The sequence below is a fragment of the Diceros bicornis genome, chromosome 28, assembly GCF_020826845.1.
Source record: "Diceros bicornis minor isolate mBicDic1 chromosome 28, mDicBic1.mat.cur, whole genome shotgun sequence".
NCBI classification, from domain to species: Eukaryota; Metazoa; Chordata; class Mammalia; order Perissodactyla; family Rhinocerotidae; genus Diceros; species Diceros bicornis.
Genome location: NC_080767.1, coordinates 7,082,708 through 7,099,183, shown reverse-complemented (window position 1 = coordinate 7,099,183; position 16,476 = coordinate 7,082,708).

Genomic DNA, 16,476 nt, shown 5'->3' with positions numbered 1-16,476 from the left:
CAGGGAAGTACTCCGATTGGCCCTGATGAATCACATGCCCATCTCTTGGACCAAGCACTCTGATTGGCCCTGATGAATCACATGCCCATCTCTTGGACCAATCACTGTTGGCAGAGGGAAGAGGTACTATGGTTGGCCAGGCCTGTCCTGAGCCTGACTGGCAGCCCCAGCCAAATTAACCCGGTGGAGGAGAGCAGAGCCCCAGCAGAAGCAAAGCTGAGCTGACAAAAATAACCCAGAGCCATTATGGTCCTTTTCTCAGGCTGTCCACTATAGGACAAATGAACCACGGGAGAGTGTTTGCATTCATCCTGGAAATCTGGGAGGCTGGCTCGGTTAAGAAAAGACATAATAATAATAATAATTATAACAATTATAATTATATATATTTTTAATGAGCTTTTGAAAACAGCCATGGTCAATGATTTTCATACGACAAGATTAATTGCAGCTGTGGAGTTCTGTTTCCATTAGGGGTCTGGTTGCTCCTCCAAGGGCTTTGATGGGGGAATCCTCCAAGGGTTATTTTGAGGGAAGAGCCTTGGAGGAAGGTCAGGTGATGGGGGCTCTGGCTCTGGGCCTGCCCCCAGCTCACTCTGTGATCTTAGACAAGTCCTTTTCTCTGTCCAAACCTCAGTTTACTCATCTTTACAATGGGAGGGGCAATGTCTGCTTGCAGATCTCATGGATCACAGCCCCCTCCTGTAATATCAGGTCTCTCTTAGCTAAATCACAGTGCAGGGGAGACCCATTGCCCCACAACAACAGGACGCCCCCACAGGGAGCAGGTGAGTTCTGCCCCTACCAGCTTCTCTCTGAGGACTGAAAAGTTTGGAGAATGTGTCTTGTGTGGGATTAAGGGTGAATTAAAGTTCAGTATTCCTGAAGTGCCTGGCCCTGGCCTCACTGACAGGGGCCTGCACAGAGGGCATTTGCCAGCTGTGATTCCTAAGAAGCAGATTCACAGAGGCACAGAGACCCTAGGCTAGAAGGTCTGGAGAGGTCCCTGAGCCAAGACTCCTGTCCTGTGCTGGAGGCTCCTTCCCAACAACCAGGAGAGTGCTCCTCCAGCCGCTGCCTCACACTTCCCTTGACACGGGGCTCACTTCCGTCCTTGCACCCGTCAAGAGTGCAATTTGCCTCTGACATCTCCCTACAGGTCCCAGTGGCAGAGAAGAGTATCCTAGTCAGAGATACGGGGAAGGAAAAGCTCGGCATGGCTGGAGCAGGTGGCCGGAGCAGGAGATGAGTGTCCAAAGAAGGCAGGGCCTAAAAGACTGAAAAGGAGTCTGAACTCTGCCCTGAGGGCAAGGGAATGCCTTGAAGGACATTAGCCTAGGGAGAAAGTCTGTCCTTTAGAAAGGCCTCAGGCTGTGGTGTGGAGGACAGCGGGGCCACGCTGGTGCCTAAGCCCGAGAGAGGTGATGGATGTGGAATTGATGGGGGGGATAGACAGATGGAGAGACCAAAAGGCTGACTCAGTGGCGTTCGGTGACCCAGTAGATGGAGGATGGCACCCAAGCGAGAGGACAGAGGCCGGAGACTCCGTGGGCTGGCATGGGACCCCAGGGATGTGGCTTTGGAGAAGGACGTAAGCTCATTTGTAGACCTGGGGAATGTGAAACTCGTGGAGAGCCATCTGGAGATTCGAGGGATAGTGGTGCAGGTGGGAGGTTCAGACCAACCCCCCAGATTCAAGCTGGCCCCCCGGAGGCCTCAGCAATGTCTTCCCTACCTTGGGCCTCTGAGAGGAAGAGTCCAACTCCAGCCAGAGCCACCACCTCTGAAGAGGCATCTGTGGAGAACAGGGATTTCACCACCTTTCTTCCTTTGGGAGGGCTCCTGATCACGTGGTCCTGAGGCCCCTGACTCTCCAGGGGCAGGGATATGCCCTGCAGTTTCCATTCCTCAGTGGCAGCTCCAGGCCGGCTTGGAAGGTGGGTGGAGGTGGGTGGGGAGGCCCAGCAGGTGTACAGGTGTGCAGGCTGCCTAGGGAGCACAGGGCTTCTACCAACACAATACATGAGTGCACGTCCCTGTTTCACTAAACGTTCCTGGTGAAACATTTCTCACCAGTAAGGGGCCACCTAAGAGGATATTAGCGCTCACCTCTACTTAAAAATGGAACTGAGCTCCCTGGGTCTGGATTTAAAGAAACTTAGAGTCAAGGCCGTTTAAAAGGCTTAGGAACTGCAGAGAGGGGAAGAGAAGGGATCAAAAGGCTGTAAAAATGAGTTTAAAGAAAAGGAAAAAAAGACACAAAACTATGCAAACAATACAGGATTACATTTCTGAAATAGAAAGTGTCATGTATACTGAAGAACCTTCCAGGACCCCCTCTTTCCTTCAGGTTGAGGGGGAACAAGGGCTGGCCCTGTGGCACTGGGTTCCCCTCCCTCGTCCTGGAGGTCCAGCCTGGCAGGGGTGGGGAGGCTGGGGGCAGGCAGGGTTGGGAAGGCCGATGACGGGTGGGGTGGCAGAGCCCTGGATCCTGAGCCTGCTCGGCGCGGGGCTCTGGCCTCCGCTGCCTCCTCCGGAAAATGAGGTGAGGCACCTGCCGGGCCTGCAGCAGCCAGGGGACCGAGCTGGTGATGTGCACGAAGCAGGGGACGGAGGGAGCCGGCTGGAAGCTGGTAATTAATAAGTGAAACGCCCTGGGACTGCCGCCGAGCCGCCTCAGATGACATATCTGTCGCGGGCTCGGCAAACCATTAAATGACCATTTTCTGACAGAACGACTTCCCCGCCGCTGCCGAGCTGCCTTGACTTGCTGGGACATATTTCCCCTTCTCGCCGTCTTTTCCTCTCCGGGCCCTCCCCCACCTATGACTCTGCCTCCCGCTGTGCCGCTGTCCCAGTGTCTCTCTGTCTCTGTCTCCACGTGTGTCTCTGCCTATCTCCCCAGCTCTCTGCCTCTCTCTATGTATCTCTGTGTGTCTGTTTCTGCCCTCTGAGTCTCTTGGCGCCTCTATCTCGCTCTATCCCTGTGTGTCTCTGCCTGTCTCTCCTCCCCCTCCCCCAGCATCTCTTCTCTCTGTGGCCTCTCCCTCTTTCTCGGCTCTCTGGCCCTCTCTTCTCCCTGCTGCTCTCTCTCTCCCACCCCCTCGTCCCTGGCCCACTTCCCCCACTGTTTCTCCTCTCTGTATAAGGTTTAACTATCCCCCTCCCCGCGTCTGGCTCAGCTTCCCCCCTCCCTGCCTCCCCCCTCCCCCGCTGCCTGACGGCTCCAGTTCATTTCTGCCTGTTTAATTGGGCCCCGGATGAGTTTGGTCGACAGGGCCATTCATCATGTGGCCGCGGCTGGCGGCGGAGCCCGGGGGAGCGGGGCTGACAGCTCCGCCAGGCTGGGATGCGGCCTACGTCGGGAAGTTCACATATTTGGGCATTAGTGCAGCTATTAGTTTAACAAGCTTCGTTTATCCTTGTCACTACCACTTCAGCTTCCCATGTAATCATTTGAAATGTAGATTACAGCCAGACAAATGGGACAGCGCAAGACGGGCAGGGTGGAGGGAGTGACACACTGCTCGTTAGGGCCACCTTCCCAGCCCCGTCCCTTCCCAGGCAAGGCTTTGATTAGCTTAATATTCACATGATTTCGGTGGGAAGTGCCAGTCACCTGTGAGGATCCCCTGGCGCTGGGCGGAGGTGCCCCAGGTGCACCCAGGTGAGGGTCCAGGTCCTGCCAAGGTGGGTCCCTCTGGTCCAAAGATGACCCAGCCCTGCAAGGAAACATGTGGGTGGCCAAGGCCTCAGAGCCCATCCCTGAGACACCTCCCAGAGGGGTCATCCTCCTGGAGTGAGGTGGCTTCCACACCCAGCCTATTCCCCCCAGCTCTGATTATGACAGCCAGGCCACTGTCTCCCTGTGTGACCCGAGCAAGGTCTGGCCTTCTCTGGGCCACGTGTCTGTTTGTTTGCATCCCTCCCTGGACTGTAAACTCCACGAGTGCAGGGCCTGCCTAGTACAGAGCCTGGCCCCTGGAGGCTGCCCAACCAGTGTTGTTGAAGGAGTACATGGAGCACAAGTGGTGATGTGCCTGAGGAGCCCTGGATGGAGAGGCTGCCACGCAAAATTCCTCACATAACAATGGCATGGTGCCAGGGCTCCTTCCTCCTGGCTCCCCTCTCTCCTGTCCCGCCGAGTCTGCCCGTCCCCCACATACACACACAGCTCCTAAAGGGTCAGAGTGGGGTTCTCACTGGGAAGTCTCTGCTGATCCGTCAGGGTCCCAGGAGAAAATGGTTGACCCACTCACATAGTTCCTCATAGTGAGGAAACTATATGCAGAGGAGGGAGCAGGGCTAGGGAGACCAACACAGGACCATGAAGCATCAGTGGGGAGTGTTACATCTGGGCCTGCAGAGCAAGGGAGAGGGAATGCTGTTGCCAGAACCTGGAGAGAGAGCAGGAGCTGTGCAAGAGGGGCTGTAGGAAGATGAAACTCTGGAAGGCAGTCACTGCAGAACTGGGGTGACGCAAGGAGGGAGGGGCGATCAGCCCTCTGACCTCCTCTTCTCTCCCTCCAGTCTTCGGCTGGTGCCTCCCAGAGGGCCGGCGCCTGAGTGTCGTGTCCTGAGATACAGAGCAGGTCTGAGAAAAGGGATGACCTGCCAGGGGCACGGGACAAGTGGAGAATACCCCACACACCCCCAATGTTGCCTCAGGCGGCCCCTCTGCTGGGATGCCAGGACCACCTCAGAGGGGCCACAAGAAAACGTCTCAGGACCCGGTGGAGATCCCCTACAGAGGGCACCACAGGGCGTGGACGGCATCATCAGCTGCCTTTTACATCCTCCTTTCACTGTCACATCCCCCTGCCCAGCCCAGCAGGGCCCTGGCAGTCCTAAACTCCCTTTCTTTTTTCCCCGCTTTCCCCTGCTGAGGAGCTTGTCTCCCTTTTCCTCCTGACACCTTCTGAATAACGACACCAGACCTTGAAGCCAACGAGTCGTGAATCAAAGTGGCTTCTCGACATCGTAAAAGAGATGTTCTAAACCCCAAACATAAAGATCGTTTTATCTTTATTAATAGTTTAATGCATCTGAGAAAGCTATTTGACATTTTTCACACCTCCAACTCTTTCCTTCATGCATTGCTGGTCAGATTACACCAGGGTTCAGCCACTTAAATCCACTTAATAACTGACTAAATTCTACACTGAATTTACATTGAGCTACAAGCTGATTCTAGGATACAGATGAATCTTCTAGAGGGGAAAAAAAAAAAAAACACCTCACCAGTGCCCTGACTCCAAAGTTGTAAATCTGCTTTAATAATGAAAAAGGAATTAGTTAAACTATTGGGATTGATGTCACGTTTAACAGCACTTCCTGAGGAAAACTCTGCAGCGCAAAGTGAAGGAGTACACCTCGATTAAGAATCTAGAGTGAGCATTTTCTTCACCTATTTAATTAAAGCTCCACACTTGCAAACACACATGTGAAATTAATTAAAACCACATGAAATTTGGGACCTGGAGAAAAATTCAACTCCTCCCTACTGCTGGCAGGCCCAGGACACATCAGGGCAGGACACTGTGGGAGAAAGGTTTGGTCATTAACAACATCCTAGTTGGAATGACATTTAATTGGCTAATTGTTTCTATTTTAGATACACATACACACACCATCTCACAAAAACACACTCAAACACATATGACTACATTTAACATGAACATGTACACACTGGAGCCCCACACACCACACAAACAACCCCACACTGAGCACAAACATGAAAATATTCTCTCAACAAGGGACACACGTGCATAAATTGTACACAAATACTCCCAAGTAAAGCTTAGTGGAGAAAGGGAAAAAGCCTGTTCCTGCCTCTCCCTAACTCCCAGAAAGAAAAAAAAATTGTAACTGTCAGAAATGTGATAGGACTGTCAAAGACATGGAAAAATCTCAAACAAACCATGTAAGTTAAGAAACATAAATCCCAGTTCTATTTGTTCTGTGACAGTGTATAAACCACACATTTTTCACCAAGATAGAAAATTAAAACCCTCACCAGGTGCAGAATTGCTGGGGAAGTTGAATAGAAACCCTAGTGTCCTGGCAAAAGGAGAAGCAACTATTGGCTGGCCTAGGACTGAAGGACGTGTCAGGACCACGGACAGAGCCCCATTCCTCCACATGTTAGAGCTGCTGCGTCTATGTCCACACACCCAGGGCTGTGATTGCACAAACATCTCAGAGGCATATTCTCCATTTAAAAAACTCCTGGATTAAGCATTGGTCCAACTTCTGAGGAGACCCCAGGCAGCTTAATCTCCATGTAGCTCCTGGGGCTGTGTCTTCTACTCCCCCAAATCCGTAGCCAGTCCTTTTCCCCACTGAAGCTCACCTGATTCATTTCACTTCATACCTCTAAGTAGCCTGGAGCTCTTCCAATGCTTTAGTTCCGAATGGCTTAACTTCTTCCTCACAAGGAACCCCCGCAACAACTATCAAATATTAACTAAAACCAGTTAATCCCAGTCCCTAGAGAATTAGATAATGTTACTATAGTCCATTCGGCGAAGCGTCTGTTTATCCTGACATCTGGTTTTTCTTTCCCCAAGCCTGTTTGTTAATCACGAGGAAATGTCCCAAGACTTTTGTGGGTTTGCTGTGGAATGTCCCCAAAGCATTTGAAGACTAAATAATGACATCCTTTGGTTCATTCTCATCCAAACATCACTCTGCCTCCAAAAAGAAAAGAAAAGAAAAGAAAGCCCCCTGGATCAGGCAAGCAGGCTTCTCTTTGCAGAAGCCTCACTCCCTCTTCCCTGTGGTTTGGCTCTCACGGACCCCAAGTCACCATTTTTGATAGTTCCCCCCAGACACCTTCTGTTGACAGGCAGTCTGCTGCCATTAGCAGCCTGACACTTCTTGGCTTCGGAGTAATTTCTAGTGACAGGTGCCTTGTCGTGGCCAGAGTTCTGCAATTTCATTCTCCACTTTCTTTCCAGTCCATCGGTGGGTGCCAGTGTTGGAAATCCAGCTCATTGGCTAAGCAGGATCAAGTGCCTGGAGGCTTCAGAGGGCCTGTTGAGGGATGAAGATCTGCACAGGGAAGGCCAGACCCAAGGGGCGCTCGGTGTCTGGTCTCTCGTCTTCGACTCTCAGTCCTCATGGTCGGTGCTTGTCTCTTGCCTTTGACTCACTGAGAACCACACATTCACTGAGCTTTGAGAGGGAAGGACTGGAGAGCATGCACATCAACCTTACGTCCTCTCCCCACTGTGCAGGTGGAGAGACTGAGCCTCAGGTGAGGACCTTCTGACACGGGAGTGAGAGGAACCAGGCAGGAAGATGACAGTTCTTCCTGTGGTTGGGGGGTGGTCTCAGCTGCTCCTTCTTGAGTTTTGAAGCAGAAGCTCTGGGTCCTCTGCCATCCTCACACGTCTTCCCTGTCTCCCATCTCCCTTCAGTTGAATTCAACAAACATTATTCAATAGTGCTTAGCTGAATAAATAAAAGAAAGAGCCTCTACTCGGAACCAGGCAGTGTGCTATAGGCAATGGAGACATGGCAGTGGCAGAAACTGCTGCTCATGTCCCAATACCCACTCTCTCCTTTTCCCATAGTAACAGAATTTGCGGATGGACAAATAGGGCCTCTCAGAATAAGGATCACATTTCTCCTTCGTAGCTAGATGCAGCCATGTGCTTCTGTTCTGGCCAATGGGAGATAAAAAGAAGCATCAGATGCCAGCTTCTGGAACCTTCCTCAAGAGACAGCTGGTCCCCTTTTCTTTGTCTCCTCTGTCCTGATGCTGCTGTCTTGGACCTCAGGGCTGAAGGACACAGCCTTGGGAAGGCCAAGGACGACTGCAGGTGTCTGGCCCCTGGAGGCCCCCAGCAACAAGTTGCCATACCAGCCCCGGATCACCGACTTCCAGACTCCACGTGTGAGGGAGGGTCATCTTCTGTCTCGTTTAAGCCACTGTTATTCTGGATTTTTCAGTCACTCATAGCCAATCTAATTCTAACTACTATAGGTAGTAAACTAAATACTTAACAAGGGTTTGAAGACAATTTCCTGTTCTTCCTAGCTTTGCCAAGGAAACATTGGACTATTTCCAAAGGAAATTTTATTAAAAATGAGATTCTCTGGTGAAAAAATTTTAAATAAAGAGAAACGTATGTATACACACATACACACCACGTCTCTCCATACACATGTACTTATGCAGTATATGCGTGAATTGTCCTGCACGACTGCGCAGGCTCTGGTCATTGAAAGGACAGGGAGCCTCGGGGTGGGGTGGGCATGAGACACACTGCCTACTTTCTTGTTCTCTTTGAATTTTTAACCACATGTATGTTTATCTTTTTTGAAAACTCGGGTGAAATGAATGAAATACCGCTCTGCACCTAGAGGCACCCAGTCCAGTCACCATCAGACGAGACTTTCCAGTGTTGTAAATGGACACCCAGCTCCCCCTGGGCATCTCAGTGACGGGGTGCCCACCTCCCCCACAACATAATCTCTCTGCGGAAAAGGAGAAAAACGACAGACACACGCCAGCGTCTCTGAACCCGTTTCTTCATCTGGGGAGAGCATGGACGCTCCTCATGGGGCTGTGGCGAGTGCACCTGCGGGTTGGCACATCCTGACTGCTCAGTGAAGGCGCTGATGACCGTTGTCACTCCCCTGCCTGCCCATCTGCCCTGCCTGTCCACAGCACCTCCTGACCTGCTCACTCACTCTGTAACTATTGTCCTCAACCGGGCTTGCCTCCCACACCAGATGGGGCACTCCCGAGGGCAGGGACCATGCTCGATTCACCTCTGTCCCTCCAGCCAGCACCCAGCCCAGGCCTTGACATGGAGCAGAGGTCAAGGAGCATTTACTGGCTGAAGGAAAGAGAAAATAACTGGCAATTCATCTTAAAATGCAGATCCTGACCACTGTTCGGGTCATGGTGAGGTATGATGGGAGAAGGGCCTTGGGAACTCGCCCCAAAGGCATCACCCAGTGAGCGCTTTTCTCAGGAGGAGTAAGAAAAGCCCCTGGACATCTCCATCAGGACTTTGCTGCCTGCTGCTGGGCGGGGCACTGCACACTCGGGCGCTGGGCACCCAGCAGAGGGCGGTGACACTCAGGGACTCTGCTCTGGGGTCACACAGCTTGGCTTTCATCTCAGCCCCGCTGTTCCCAGCTGTGTGAGCTGGGCTGAGATCCCTGAGCTCCCGGGCTTAGTTTGCTCATCTGTGAGAGTGAGGATACTAATAATCGTACTTACCTCAGGAGGTTAGCGTAAGGGTTAAATGAGATAACATGTGTGAAATCAATTTATTAAGAAGTCGCAACTCTTTGAGGTATAGACATGACTTGATTTAATTTTCCCCCAGCTCTTCCAGCTGTGCTGTGTAGAAATATCCCCTCCCCCATTTCTGGTAGGGTGGCAGGACTTTTATTGACATCTTGGTTAGGTTCTAGAACTTTCTAGTAACTTTCAGGTATTAGAATAGTTTCATTCTGGAATTTAACACTCAGTCCTGTTCTTTTTGAAACTTCAGCCTCAGGCATAACTCAAAGTTGGTGTTCTTCCTCCACCCCTTGAGCGTTGTACCTTCCCGTGACTCCAGTAGCCCAGAGAGAAATTGTATTCATTTTCTTTTTTTGTTTGTTTGTTTGTTTGTTTTTATTTTTTCATTTTCTATTTCTACATAACAAATCACCACAAATTTGGTGGCTTAAAACAACACAAATCTCTTACCTCACAGTCTTTATGGGTCAGGAGTTCAGGCATGACTTGCCTGGTCCTGCCCTTGGGACCTCACAGGACTGGAATCAAGTCACTGCCTGGGTCTGCAATCTCGTTTAAGCCTCGAGGTCCTCTTCCTAGTTCACTGGTTGTTGTAGGAATTTGGTTCCTTGTGGTTATAGAACTGATGTCCTCAGCTTCTAGATGCTGCCCGCCATTCTCTGCCACATGGCACTTTCTACAACATGACACTCTGCTTCTTTAAGGCCAAAAGTAGGGCATCTGCTTCTCTGACCCCGAGAGTCTCTTTTAAAAAAATCACCTACTTAGTTCAGGCCCACCAGCATAATCTGCCTTTTGATTAACTTAGAGTCAACTGATTAGGAACTTTAATTACATGTGCAGAATCTCTTCCCTTTTACCATCGTGTGGTAAGCCCATAAGCCTCCTGTCCTGACTCCTGCACATCTCCCGGATGAAGGAGATCTGTCTCTGCTTCATCTGCTCCTTTTCTCAGCCCCCACCAAAGGCTGTCTACCCCACAGCTTCCAGCTTTCAGATGTGCCCTCACTGGGGAGAGGCTCTTTGGGGTGGGTTCCAGCAGGGCAGTTTAAAGGTGGTGATCATCAGTGGTGCCCCAAACCCACAGGGCTCACCCATGTCTTTGCCCATTCTCCTTTCCCTTGCTTCATAAACACAAGGTCAGGTCACCAAATCTGCTGCCCAAGCAGATACCCATACAGGGAGGGAAATTCCATCTCCCCTTCTGGAAGCTACCTCCAAGCTTCCAAGGGACTCTCCTAAAGCCGCCTTCCCCTGGCTTTGGGGAGAGGAGGCAGCAGCTTTGGCCACAGGACTCCTGACCCTGCGTTCTCCCCAGGCTGAGGGCGCACCTCTCTTGGTGTTCTTGTATTTGTGGTGGAGGGGTGAATGGGGGGTGTTGACTGGGCAGTCAGGCCCATTCTCTGAATTGTCACCTCTCAGCACTGCAGGAGGTGACTGGACCCAACTCTGTGAACTTTTGGCTCCAATTTTGGGGCTTGGCTGTGCAATTCTGGGGCAACAGGAAAAATTCCACTAGGCACACTAGGCATCAGTGCCTGGGAGACAGTTAGTGCTCAGTAAGTGCTAATAGGTATTATTGCTCACAACTCAACCCAAAGAGTCCTGCATTTAGAAGCAGGGCAGAAGGTCAGAGAGGACCAAGAGCAGGGCTGCTGATGACAAGCCATGGGACTCGTTTGGTTCTTCCAGTCCAGAAATACACTTGTTCTCCAAGCGTGGTGTCCGCTTGAGTTCAGCCGAGGGTAGGGCAAAGGTGAGAGCAGGGAGGTGGGCAGGACACGCTCACGCCATTCTTGTGCTTCAGGCCATTCGTCCTTCACGGCCCCAGAGTTGATAGGAGAGAACTGAGTGGAGCTGAGGTTAAAAGTCTCTGAGATCCACAGATGTCATGAAGATACAGCCTGGCTAGCTGTCTCCAGACTCATTTCCTCTTGTTCTTCAGCACATAGCTGGACTACATTTCTCAGCCTCCCTTGCTGTTGGGTGAGGCCACAGGACCTGGTTCCAGACAATAGACCGTGAGTGGAAATGACGTGTGTGACTTCCAGCCCTGCCCGTGGAAACCTCCCAAGGATGATCCTCCATGCTCTTTCCTTCTTCGCAGGCTTGATGCAGACGAACAAGATAACCTTGGAGGCCACATGGTGATAACGGCAGAGCTGAAAGATAAAAGGAGCCTGGGTCCCTGAGTCACCGTGTAGAAGGCGGCCTGCCTACCAAGAATGCCCACTTTTAACAGTCACGCGAGTGAAAAGCAGACTTCTATTGTGTTAAGACAGCGAAGTTATGGGGTATGTTGGTTGCATCAGCTGGCATCGTCTTAACCAATACACAAGTTCAGAGGAAATGAGGAAATTAGTCTGCGCCCACATAGCCTACACTTTACGAACGTCTAGGACTTTCAGGAGTGCGTCTGCCATGCTCTAGAAAGTATACACTATGTTTTAGTCCCCTTCACAGAAAGTTTTTCTTTCCAAACCCTCTTCAGGGGCCTTACGTATTAAAAAGGCCCATTTATGGAAACGACGACTTAGCATTTTTGGGACTTGTCCTATTCAGCAGAGTCTAAGGCAGGAGGCTTTGAACTGGGACAATTACTGCTCTTGATTAACAACAAGAACTGACGAGTTGGCCTTTCCAGCATGCTAGGCAAACTCAGCCAAGCAGAAAATATCACTGAAGGGGAAACAACGGGAAGTGATGTTCCTGGTTACATTACGAGCCGTCGCGGTATTTACACGTTTGTGGGTAATGTGGGAACCTCTGCTGCTGGTGTGCCCTTCCAGATGACACTTCTGGGCTTGAAACGCCAGGTTCCCCAGTTGACCTGGGCTGTAAACGTCCTCCCGTGACTGCAGGCAGCCAGCCTCGTGCACAAACCACAGACCTGGGAGTGGGTGGGCCCGGGTGCGGGATCCCCGCGCTCCTTTCCCACACCTGCCCCTCCAGGTGTCCCTGGGGTGGTGCCCAGGCCGAGGGTAACAGCAGCTCTGGCCTCACGTGGTCAGACAGCTCAGCGGCCACAGAGAAGAGGGTCTATTTCCTCGCACCCTCCACCACAACTGGGTATTTAAAAAAAAAGGTCTTTGTGAAGTTGAATCATGTTGTTTTTAATCTCAGGTTGGACATTTACAAATGTTTAGTGTGTCTTCACTTGTGAATGATCTGTGCACGTCCTCTACCTGTTTCTCTCTTTGGGGAGGGTGCCCTTCTTCGTGTAATTGCATACACAATTTTCATATATGACGTGCACTGCACCTCTTCACATTTTGTAGGTTTATTTTTCCAAGATATTTGTCTTTTTTTGTCTTTTGTTTTTTGTTAAATCTTTTTCCGCATGTAAAAAAAATTAAGTAGTAAAATATTTCTATCTTTTCCTTTGAGACATTTCTATCTTTTTAAGCTCACGAAGTCACATTCCATATGGAGGTTTGAGATGTATGCATCTATAACCCCACTAGTTTTATTTAAAAAATTTTTAAAGTAACTGTTTAACCACCAAGGGTTTATTTGACGGGAAGACGTGAGGTAAAGCTCTTCCTGGGGGCTGTGCTGGGGAGCTGAGATCTGGGGACAGAGCGTCTGGTTTGTGTGGGGCTCGGACAGACAGGCAGACGGCCCCGGGCAGGCCGAGGCGGAGTTGCTCCAGGCTGGGCTCGGGTCTGGGGGCCTTTTTATTCTCAGTGATGTTGTGGACTGAATTGTGTCCCCTCAAAATTCGTATGTTGAAGTCCTAACCCCCAGCCCCTCAGGATGTGACTGTGTTTGGAGAGAGGGCCTTGAAAGAGGTGATGAAGGTAAAACAAGATCATTAGGGTGGGCCCGAATCCACTATGACTGGTGTTCTTGTGAAAAGAGATCAGGACACAGACACTCCCAGAGGGAGTCCGTGTGAGGACACAGGGAGAAAACTGCCACCTACACGCCAAGGAGAGAGGCCTCAGAAGAAACCAACTCTGCCAGCACCTTGATCTTGGACTTCTAGCTTCCAGAATTGAGAGAAAATAAATTTCTGTTGTTTAAGCCCCGTTCTGTGGTATGTGTTACGAAGCCCCAGCAAACTAGTCTAGGCGGTTCTCTGGTAGATGCCCTCAGAGCTGGCTGAGCGGGGACTGCAAAGGCTCCCATCGCAGCCTGCCGGTGGGACCAAGTCAAGACAGCAACATTCATTTTTTAAATTATTTTAAAATTGTGTATACTGCATGTTCATTGAAGAAAAATCAGGACGTAAAGATTAGCAAAAGAAATGAGCACCTGGGGTGCTAACGCTCCCAGTGGTCCAAACTCACCATGCTGTGTCTCCTGTGGATTCCTCTGGACTTGCTCCCAGCGATGGCCACCCCCTTCCCCTCGGGCTGTGCAGACCATGTGTCTCTCCTAGAGACAACTGTTGGGGCATGCAAGGGGAAGGCCACAGCAGCGCTAAGACGGCCAGAAGAGTCCCCTTACCCCATCCCCACACAGCTGGCCAGGAGGTTCAGAGGCTGCTGGACCTGTGGGGCTGGAAATCCATCTTCTCCCACACCCTCTGCAGCCTCCAAGGAGGGTCTTTAGCCTCTGCTTGCACACGCCACTGCCCCTTCCTCCTTGAGCAACCCCATCTGCTAGGAAATGACGTGAGCCCAGGCTAGCCCTCACTTTTGACCCAGTGACACCCACAGAGAATCAGAAGGTAGGCTTGGGGAGAGGGCCACAGTGCCTGCTTAACTCGGAGGCAAAGAGTCTCGTGTCTCTTCCCAACACACCCCTCTCCTCACCCTGGGGCTTTGAGCACTCTGTTTCCTCTGCTTGGAATGCCTTGCCTCCTACTTTCTCTAAAATTTCCTATTGGAATCCTGCTCACTCTTCATGGGCTGGCTCAAAAGCCACTTCTTCCAGGAAGCCTTCCCTGATCACCCCTCCCCCAACTAAATGGAATCCCTGCTCTGAGCCCACACCTCCTCGTCTGCCCTCCTCATAGGTACCACTGGGCATGTGTTGCCTGGAATTACAATATGCACATCACCTGCCTCAGACAGCAGGCTCCTCGTTTGGTTCATTTCTGCATTCCACCCTTGTCTTGATTGGTCCAAGCTACTATAACAAAAATACCACAGACAAGATGGCTTAAACAACAAACATTTATTTCTCACAGTTCTGGAGGCTGGGAAATCCAAGATGGAGGCACCAGCAGATACAGTGTCTGGTGAGGGCCTGCCTCCTATGTCCTCACATGGGGGAGGGGATGAGGGAGCTCTCTGGGGCCTCTTCTTAGAAGGGCACTAATCCCATCGTGAGGGCTCCACCCTCATGACCGAAGCATCTCCCAAAGGTCCCACCTCCTAATACCATCGTGTTGGGGATTAAGTTTCAATACATGACTTTTAGGGGGCCACGAACATTCCATCTATAGCAACCCTCCTCCTGCACCGAGCGCTGAGCCTGGCTTGGAGGAGGTTCCAATTAGATTTTCACCTTTGGATGTAGAATTTTGACTTCCTTACAGCAGAGAAAATATCTTGGCAAAACTCACGTGTCATTTGGAAAAACTTTCACACAATGCATAACACTTATTCCTCACAACATCTTCAAAGTAAATGTTATACGGTTTATACCCATTGTACAGATGAAGGAACCAAGGCTTCCAGAATTAAGAGACTGCTTACATCAGCAAACTGGCCATCCAGGGCTGGAGCCGAGACCTCCCTCTGCCTATTTCACAGCCCCGGTGCAGCCTACCCCTCACAGGTCCTCTGCACCCAGCACTAGCAGGGGGCCTGGCTCCAGGGGAGTTTGAGGAACAAAAGGGCTGAAGGCTTCAGCCTTACACAGCAGACCTCAGGCACCCTCTCTGCCTCTCTGCGACGGTGGCTGAGGGCACAGGTGCCGGGCAGGCAGCCCGAGCGTGTTCAGGGTTGGCGTGCCCTCCTTACGGGAAGCCTTGCCCATGGCCTCCATTCCGCTGTCAAGTGGGGCTGCACCTGCCCCGGTTCCTGCAGACAGTGGTGCCCCACACCGAGGAGGGCAGGAGGGGGCCTCTGTCCCCAGAGAACCAGGGACCAGGGCTGCGGAGGCAGTGGAGGAAGCGCCTGCTCTGCCTCACCAGTTCCCGGAGGTTTGGGGTCCAACCTTCAGTTCCCAAATGCTGGCTTTTCTCTCTGAAGTTTGTGCCTCTGAGTCGTGAGTGGGGAAGAAAGGAGCTGGGCCAGTGCTCCGTGCAGCAGCATCTTCTCCCTCAGGGATCACCTTCAGTCACCATCCATTGCCGAAATGAATGGAGGCCGTGCAGCCGGCTTTATTAAATATGAATGAGCCGCGGCCCACGCGGTCACTTACCCACTCCATCTCTGGCAATTACTGCGTCGCACACACTGTGCCAAGGGCCGCCGCGGTCCCTGCCTGCCCTTCAGACTGACACTGCCCAGCAGGGGCAGGGCTCGGGTCTGCAGCTGCCCTGGCCCTGATGGAGAGCTACTTCAGGGCTCCAGTGCAGCCCGAGTGCTCAGCTCTGAAGGCCTAGGGACAGGGCATCTCCCACAGAAGGACTGGATTGCTGGGCTCTGGGCTCTGGCCAGATATGGCCTATGGCTTTGGAGCCCAAAGACGGGGTCTCCTGAGCTCTGTCTGCATGTTAGAGGTGTGTGGGAGCACCCAGATATTTTAGATTCCAAGCAGCTTTCAGATCCAGCCTGGATAGAGCTTAACAGCACGTGGGCATGCACACACCATTACTGAGCACACATTCAACATATGTGAACTTAGTCCTCACAGGACGCCCAAGTGGTGAGCTTCCTGTTGGTAGGGTCCTTGTTAGCACTGTTCATGGCTGTGTCCCCAGCACTGGGGACAGAGTAGACGTTCAACCACTATTTGTTGAATGAATGAACGAGGTGGTGTTACTGACCATTTCAGAGCCTTAAGGAAGTTGAGGTTACAGAATTTGGCCAAAGTTCCCCAGGCAGTGAGTACCTGAGCCAGGAGCAGGGGCTCACCATTGCTCCACCCTGCCAAGCTGGCTGGCGGTGGGCCTGGAATTTCTCGAGAGCAGGGATCCTGTCCCCCGCGCCCCCCCCCGACCCAGGCCACAGTCTAATGCTGCAGCACCTCATTCTAGCTGCACAGACTCGTTCTGACCCCGATTTCATCAAAAGAGCCAATAAAATTCCCCACAACCCCATGTGGCTTTGTCAAAGTTGTCAAAGACCATCTATGAAGTTATAAAAACAAAC